We start from the raw sequence: 6,676 nt of genomic DNA on the forward strand, positions 1-6,676 counted from the left end.
CACAAAGAGACCTGTGCGGTATGGAGTAGTGGTCTAAAGGTTGGACTCTCAGCACAGAGGTTCCATGTTCAAATCCCAGTTGTCACATACTTCAGTGTTGTTGTACTTTGAAATTTTCAAGGCCAAAATAGAAAAAAGCCAGTCAAAACCACAAAGAGACCTGTGCGGTATGGAGTAGTGGTCTAAAGGTTGGACTCTCAGCACAGAGGTTCCATGTTCAAATCCCAGTCGTCACATACTTCAGTGTTGTTGTACTTTGACATTTTCAAGGCCAAAATACAAAAGAGCAAGCCAGATTTATATTTATGCTGTAACACATTTTAAAGTTATTTGTCTTGTTTGTTGTTCAAGTCAAAGCACCAGGAAGGCTGTACTTGAGAGCCATCTGTTAGCTCAATGGGTTGAGACACAGTATTCATGATCCAGAGGCCATGAGTTCAAATCCCATTGATGTCTTTCCTATGAGTCTTTCCTTTGCAGACTGGCTTCCAGAAGATCAAGTGAAAACCACGAGGAAGGCTGTATTTGTCATCCAACTGTTAGCTCAATGGGTTGAGACGCAGTATACATGATCCAGAGGCCATGAGTTCAAATCCCACTGGTGTCTTTACTGTGATGCTTTCCTTTGCAGACTAACTTCTAGAAAAACAAGTTAAAAGCACCAGGAGACCTGTAACTCTCAGCCAACAGCATAGCTCAACTGGTAGAGCGTCTGTCCAATATCATGACTTGACTTCACTTGAGTGGGTTCGATTCCCACTCGAGTGAAGTTTCCCCGGTATCTTGGGGCAACGGATAAATTGACTGATATCCTTAGTGATGCTTCCCTTTGCAGACTAACTTCCAGAAAACAAGTTAAAAGCACCAAGAAACCTGTAACTCTCAGTCGACAGCATAGCTCAACTGGTAGAGCGTCTGTCCAATAACATGACTTCACTTCACTTGAGTGGGTTCAATTCCCAATCGAGTCAAGTGTCCCCGGTAACTTGGGGCAACGGATAAATTGACTGATATCCGTAGAATAACTTGTAGGAGTGTGCTGGTTCAAATCCAGTTCAACCCAGGACCGAGCGGTCCTGGGTTCGATTCCCACTAACGTCAAGTCCCCGGTAATTGGGGCAGCGGATAAATTGACTGATATCCGTAGAATAACTTGTAGGAGTGTCCTGGTTCAAATCCAGTCACCACCTTAGTAACTGAGACCGAATCTGGCCAATTCGGTCTCAGTTACTGAGATAGATAGAGGGTGTGTAGAGTGGGCGGAGTAGAGTAAAGAGGGAATGTAGTGGGAGGAGTAGGACTAGGGGGAGGATTAGGACTAGGGGGAGGAGTAGAACTAGGGGGAGGAGTAGGACTAAGAGTAGAACTAGAGTAGGGGGCCAGAGTAGGGGAAGGGGTAGGGCCCAGAGTAGGGGGAGGAGTAGGGCCAGAGTAGGAGTAGGGGGAGGAGTAGGGCCAGAGTAGGAGAAGGGGGAGGGCCCAGAATAGGGGGAGGAGTAGGGCCAGAGTAGGAGAAGGGGGAGGGCCCAGAATAGGAGGGGAGGAGTAGGGCCCAGAGTAGGGGGAGGAGTAGGGCCAGAGTAGGAGAAGGGGGAGGGCCCAGAATAGGGGGAGGAGTAGGAATAGAGGCCAGGAGTAGGGGGATGAGTAGGGCCCGGAGTAGGAGTAGAGGCCGGAGGAGTGAAGGTAGTTAAGGCCAACATTCCTATTTCCCTCTAGTTGTCCTCTTATTGCAAATCTCCACACGCGCGATATTGCAAATCTCTAATAAAATTTCACCTCCATACAGAAACCAAAACCATATCCCTCTCCTGGCCTCTACTCCACCCTACTCCTCGCCCTATTCTGAGCCCTCCCCCAACTCCTCCCCCAGCCCTACTCCTCCCCCTATTCTGGGCCCTCCCCCTACCCCTTCTCCTACTCTGGCCCTACTCCTCCCCCTATTCTGAGCCCTCCCCCTTCTCCTACTCTGGCCCTACTCCTCCCCCTATTCTGGGCCCTCACCCTACTCCTCCCCCTTCTCCTACTCTGGCCCTACTCCTCCCCCTATTCTGGGCCCTCCCCCTTCTCCTACTCTGGCCCTACTCCTCCCCCTACTCCTACTCTGGCCCTACTCCTCCCCCTACTCTGGGCCCTACCCCTTCCCCTACTCTGGCCCCCTACGCTAGTTCTACTCTTAGTCCTACTCCTCCCCCTAGTTCTACTCCTCCCCCTAGTCCTACTCCTCCCACTACATTCCCTCTTTACTCTACTCCGCCCACTCTACACACCCTCTATCTATCTCAGTAACTGAGACCGAATTGGCCAGATTCGGTCTCAGTTACTAAGGTGGTGACTGGATTTGAACCAGGACACTCCTACAAGTTATTCTACGGATATCAGTCAATTTATCCGCTGCCCCAATTACCGGGGACTTGACGTTAGTGGGAATCGAACCCAGGACCGCTCGGTCCTGGGTTGAACTGGATTTGAACCAGCACACTCCTACAAGTTATTCTACGGATATCAGTCAATTTATCCGTTGCCCCAAGTTACCGGGGACACTTGACTCGATTGGGAATTGAACCCACTCAAGTGAAGTGAAGTCATGTTATTGGACAGACGCTCTACCAGTTGAGCTATGCTGTCGACTGAGAGTTACAGGTTTCTTGGTGCTTTTAACTTGTTTTCTGGAAGTTAGTCTGCAAAGGGAAGCATCACTAAGGATATCAGTCAATTTATCCGTTGCCCCAAGATACCGGGGAAACTTCACTCGAGCGGGAATCGAACCCACTCAAGTGAAGTCAAGTCATGATATTGGACAGACGCTCTACCAGTTGAGCTATGCTGTTGGCTGAGAGTTACAGGTCTCCTGGTGCTTTTAACTTGTTTTTCTAGAAGTTAGTCTGCAAAGGAAAGCATCACAGTAAAGACACCAGTGGGATTTGAACTCATGGCCTCTGGATCATGTATACTGCGTCTCAACCCATTGAGCTAACAGTTGGATGACAAATACAGCCTTCCTCGTGGTTTTCACTTGATCTTCTGGAAGCCAGTCTGCAAAGGAAAGACTCATAGGAAAGACATCAATGGGATTTGAACTCATGGCCTCTGGATCATGAATACTGTGTCTCAACCCATTGAGCTAACAGATGGCTCTCAAGTACAGCCTTCCTGGTGCTTTGACTTGAACAACAAACAAGACAAATAACTTTAAAATGTGTTACAGCATAAATATAAATCTTTTTCATGGGGGGCCCTGACACTACATCTTTTCACATTGGGGTCCACTGCCCAAATACATGTCAATTTGGGGGGTTGACAACAAAATGTTTTCGAACCACAGATTACAAGGAAACAGCTGTAGGTGAATGGATAGAGTCACTGACTAGTGAGCCGCAGGTAACAGGTTCAAGCCTCAGCCACAGCAGCAAGTCAGGATGTCAAATCAAATAGGTACTACTAGGAGTGAAATGGTTGTGTTTCTTCACCCCAACTGCACATGACAGCAGTTTTATATCTGTTTACATGTACGTTATTTTCAGTGATGAAGACAAACCGCACAGACGTTCACTGTACTTTAGTACATTTTGTAAACTTATGACTCTGAGTAGAGTATAGCCTGACTTAAACAAACAAATAACAACTTAGTATAGTCAGACTTTTTTTTTTACACAACTTACATTTTGTAAAGCTTGACTCATTCTCAGACATTCATTTTCTGACATGATGTTAATCAGAGTGCCATAGCTGAGTGGTTAGTGGGCCTGCCTGGTGAACCAGAGATCCTGGATGTCCTGGGTACGATTCCAGGTCAGGTCAACAATGTGGCAATCTTACAGTGATTTGAGGCTGTTGGTTGTTAAAGTGCAGAGGACACATTTCACGTATGTGCCTAACAGTATATACTTAGCGAGCACACTGACGTTATTGTCACTACGTATTCGGCCCGTTTTTTGACCCCTAACTAGTCCTTCATACTTTTAGCTACAAACTCCGTTCCAACTCTACAACGTTCGGCCTACTTAGGACATATCGGCTACCATTTGAATTTTAGAGAATACCTTAGAGCTTTAGAAGATGTAAAACCTCTAGAACCGTAAACCTTTAAAACCTTTTCCCCCCTGTTCTGAATTCCCATAGACGTCTTTAATATCGCGTCAAATAAGAACTGTGTTCCAAACATAAACAAATGACCCCGGCGGTTTTACTCTTATGGATATGAAGCATCAACTGACGGTGAGAAAACGCTAATGTTACTTCTGCCGAATTAGTTAAATTTTCACCAGAAACGGACTGTTTCAAATATGAGTGACTGACTATCATAAACGATGCAGAGGCTCCTCCCTGACAATATCGCAGAGGCAGTTTGTTTATTTTTGGACCACAATTCTTATATGAGACGATTCTATGATGACCCAATGTTATTCTCCATAGGGAAATTACTTTAGAAGTCAGGACTTCTGTACTCTGGGTTAGATGTACAAACTGGATGTATCCACTAGAGGGCAGTGTTGCCCTTCCACCTCGGTCCGGTATGCCTCTCGGTCGGTCGGAAGGAACGATCGATTATAACAATTGGGGGTCAGGGAAACGAGCTCGACCTTTTCATCTTCAGGGGACAACAGGAATGGAACAGATGTTTTCACATATACAGTATATTATTTTATTCCCACTGTGCAATGAGAGGTAATTTTTGAACGTCCCATTTTGGTCCCTGGAGGGTGCAGAATGAAAGTTTTAATTGCGTCTTTGTCTGACGTCTTCTGAACGTCCAAACCTCTACATAAGGGCTTATTCTAGTCCAAATGTGGTCATCTTTTCTACGTCAAATTTAGACTAATTATAGACATCTTTTGTACACTTCTTCTAGGCTCGGTGCATAACTGTAATCCCCATTTCCTGTTCATTTTCCTGTAGCTTTAACATAGTTAGTAGTTAACATGCTGCTAAGCTAATCAAACAAAGCTACAGGAAAATGAACAGGATCAAATGGTTATGCCACCTTCTGAAAACTGGGAATACAGTACACAGAGGTTTACAAATAAATCACAATTCAATACACACTTATTTCCTTTTTATCTCTTTATTCTTCTTGTGAATACACAGCTGCGCAAACAAATGTTCCACAATTACAGTATTCCACAAATATTCCATATGATTGTGGAATATTTGTGGACTGGAACTAGACCAACTGAAATGGAATCTAGTTCATAGGACCACAATGGAAACAAGTCACCAGGACTTGTGTTATCCTTTTAGCCCATAGACTGTATAAATGAGATGGACAAACCCCCTCCGCTGCTTTCTACAGACCGAAAATGAATCCTTTGCTGCAGACTGTAAGTCCGCCATCTTTCACTACGCGTCAGAATGAGTTCAGACCATTATTGGTTGGGTAACTTGTCAATCAAGAGCGGGGGGCGGGGAATGAATGCTATTGGTTGTGTAGCGTGTCAATCAAATCATCCCGCCCCTCCTAGAGAATAGCCTACTTTATCGTCAATTTTATAATAAATAGAACCATAATTTAGCAAAACGCATATCCTGATGATTGAAAGGAGACTTTAAACTAGCGACTGGAAGCATATAGAATTTATGACAATTTTTATTACAGTAAGAAAATCGAGTCTGAAAGTTGGTAAAAACCCATCGGCTTGCGTTAAAATTAATTCTTTCTGAACTCACAGGTCGGCACGGGTGAAACAGCGCCTCTCGCTGGACATTTACTAAACATCCGGGTTGGCCTCATAGTAAATATCTCAGCCTTGCCCCTTGTTTTAGCCTTAACGTACCTCATGACGTTTACCTTTCTGACTAATTAAGTATTCAAACAAACAGCAGATCAAGCCAGCTTTGAATTATTTTTGACAGAACAGAAGCGGGACAGCCACTTAACTCCCACCCCATCATTCCTGTAGCGAGGCATACCTTAGCGACAGACGCTTAGCCTGGTAAACCACGACGACCGGGATGATCTACCAGGCTAACAGACGCTGGCAGCGGGTCCAGCTGTACCGGCGTAATCAGAAACGGCGCTGGGCGTCACTTCATGCCATGCTTCAGAGGGAAAGCACATCTTTTGTAACGTCTCGTTTTTCTAAAAACATGTTTTTAGAGAAATTGGATCAGGGTAATACTATTTACTTGTTTGAATCATTTCCTCTCCTCTCATTGTTTGCATCTCTTCATGCATCCTCAGTGGACAAGGCTTATTAACATTAACATTAATAGATCCAGAATTACTCAATGAATGACTAAGAGTAGATGTGCTTCCAGACCTTTCACTGAGTTTCTTTCTTTTTCTTACTGCATGGGAAACTCATAAGTAATACAATAAAAGTATTTATTATAACTTTATAACATACCTGGAGGGATCTTTAAAGTATTATAAGTTCTTCTGTTGTTCTCAGTGACTGTCATCAGCTGCATGCTATGAATGATCATTAAAAGCAATAAATCAATACTTGATCTATATTTGGTCGTAGGAATCACAGTGCTGTTTATTGTAATGAGAATGAGCTCACTAATATAAATTACTGTAAGTACACAACTAAATAGAAATATAACATGAATGAAAACTTCTTAATGGGTCTTAAAAAACTGACTGTTACACAAATCTAGCTAATAATAATGAAGCAGTAATGGTTTTGAAAAATATATTTTATTATTAAATCACCTGAATATTTACAAGCGT

At 44.0% G+C, this 6,676-nt stretch overlaps 1 protein-coding gene across 1 annotated transcript in view; it reads right to left on the reverse strand.

Moving 5' to 3' along the window:
• Positions 1-6,624: 6,624 nt before the first annotated feature.
• Positions 6,625-6,676, reverse strand: part of LOC311040604 (major histocompatibility complex class I-related gene protein-like) — a gene marked incomplete at its 5' end in the record, with an annotated part of 6,578 nt that continues 6,526 nt past the window's right edge. The window contains one exon of the mRNA XM_084050934.1: positions 6,625-6,676. This exon is cut by the window's right edge and continues 608 nt beyond it.

Source organism: Gymnoscopelus microlampas (genome assembly GCF_963454915.1).
Source record: "Gymnoscopelus microlampas genome assembly, chromosome: 24".
Taxonomy (NCBI): Eukaryota; Metazoa; Chordata; class Actinopteri; order Myctophiformes; family Myctophidae; genus Gymnoscopelus; species Gymnoscopelus microlampas.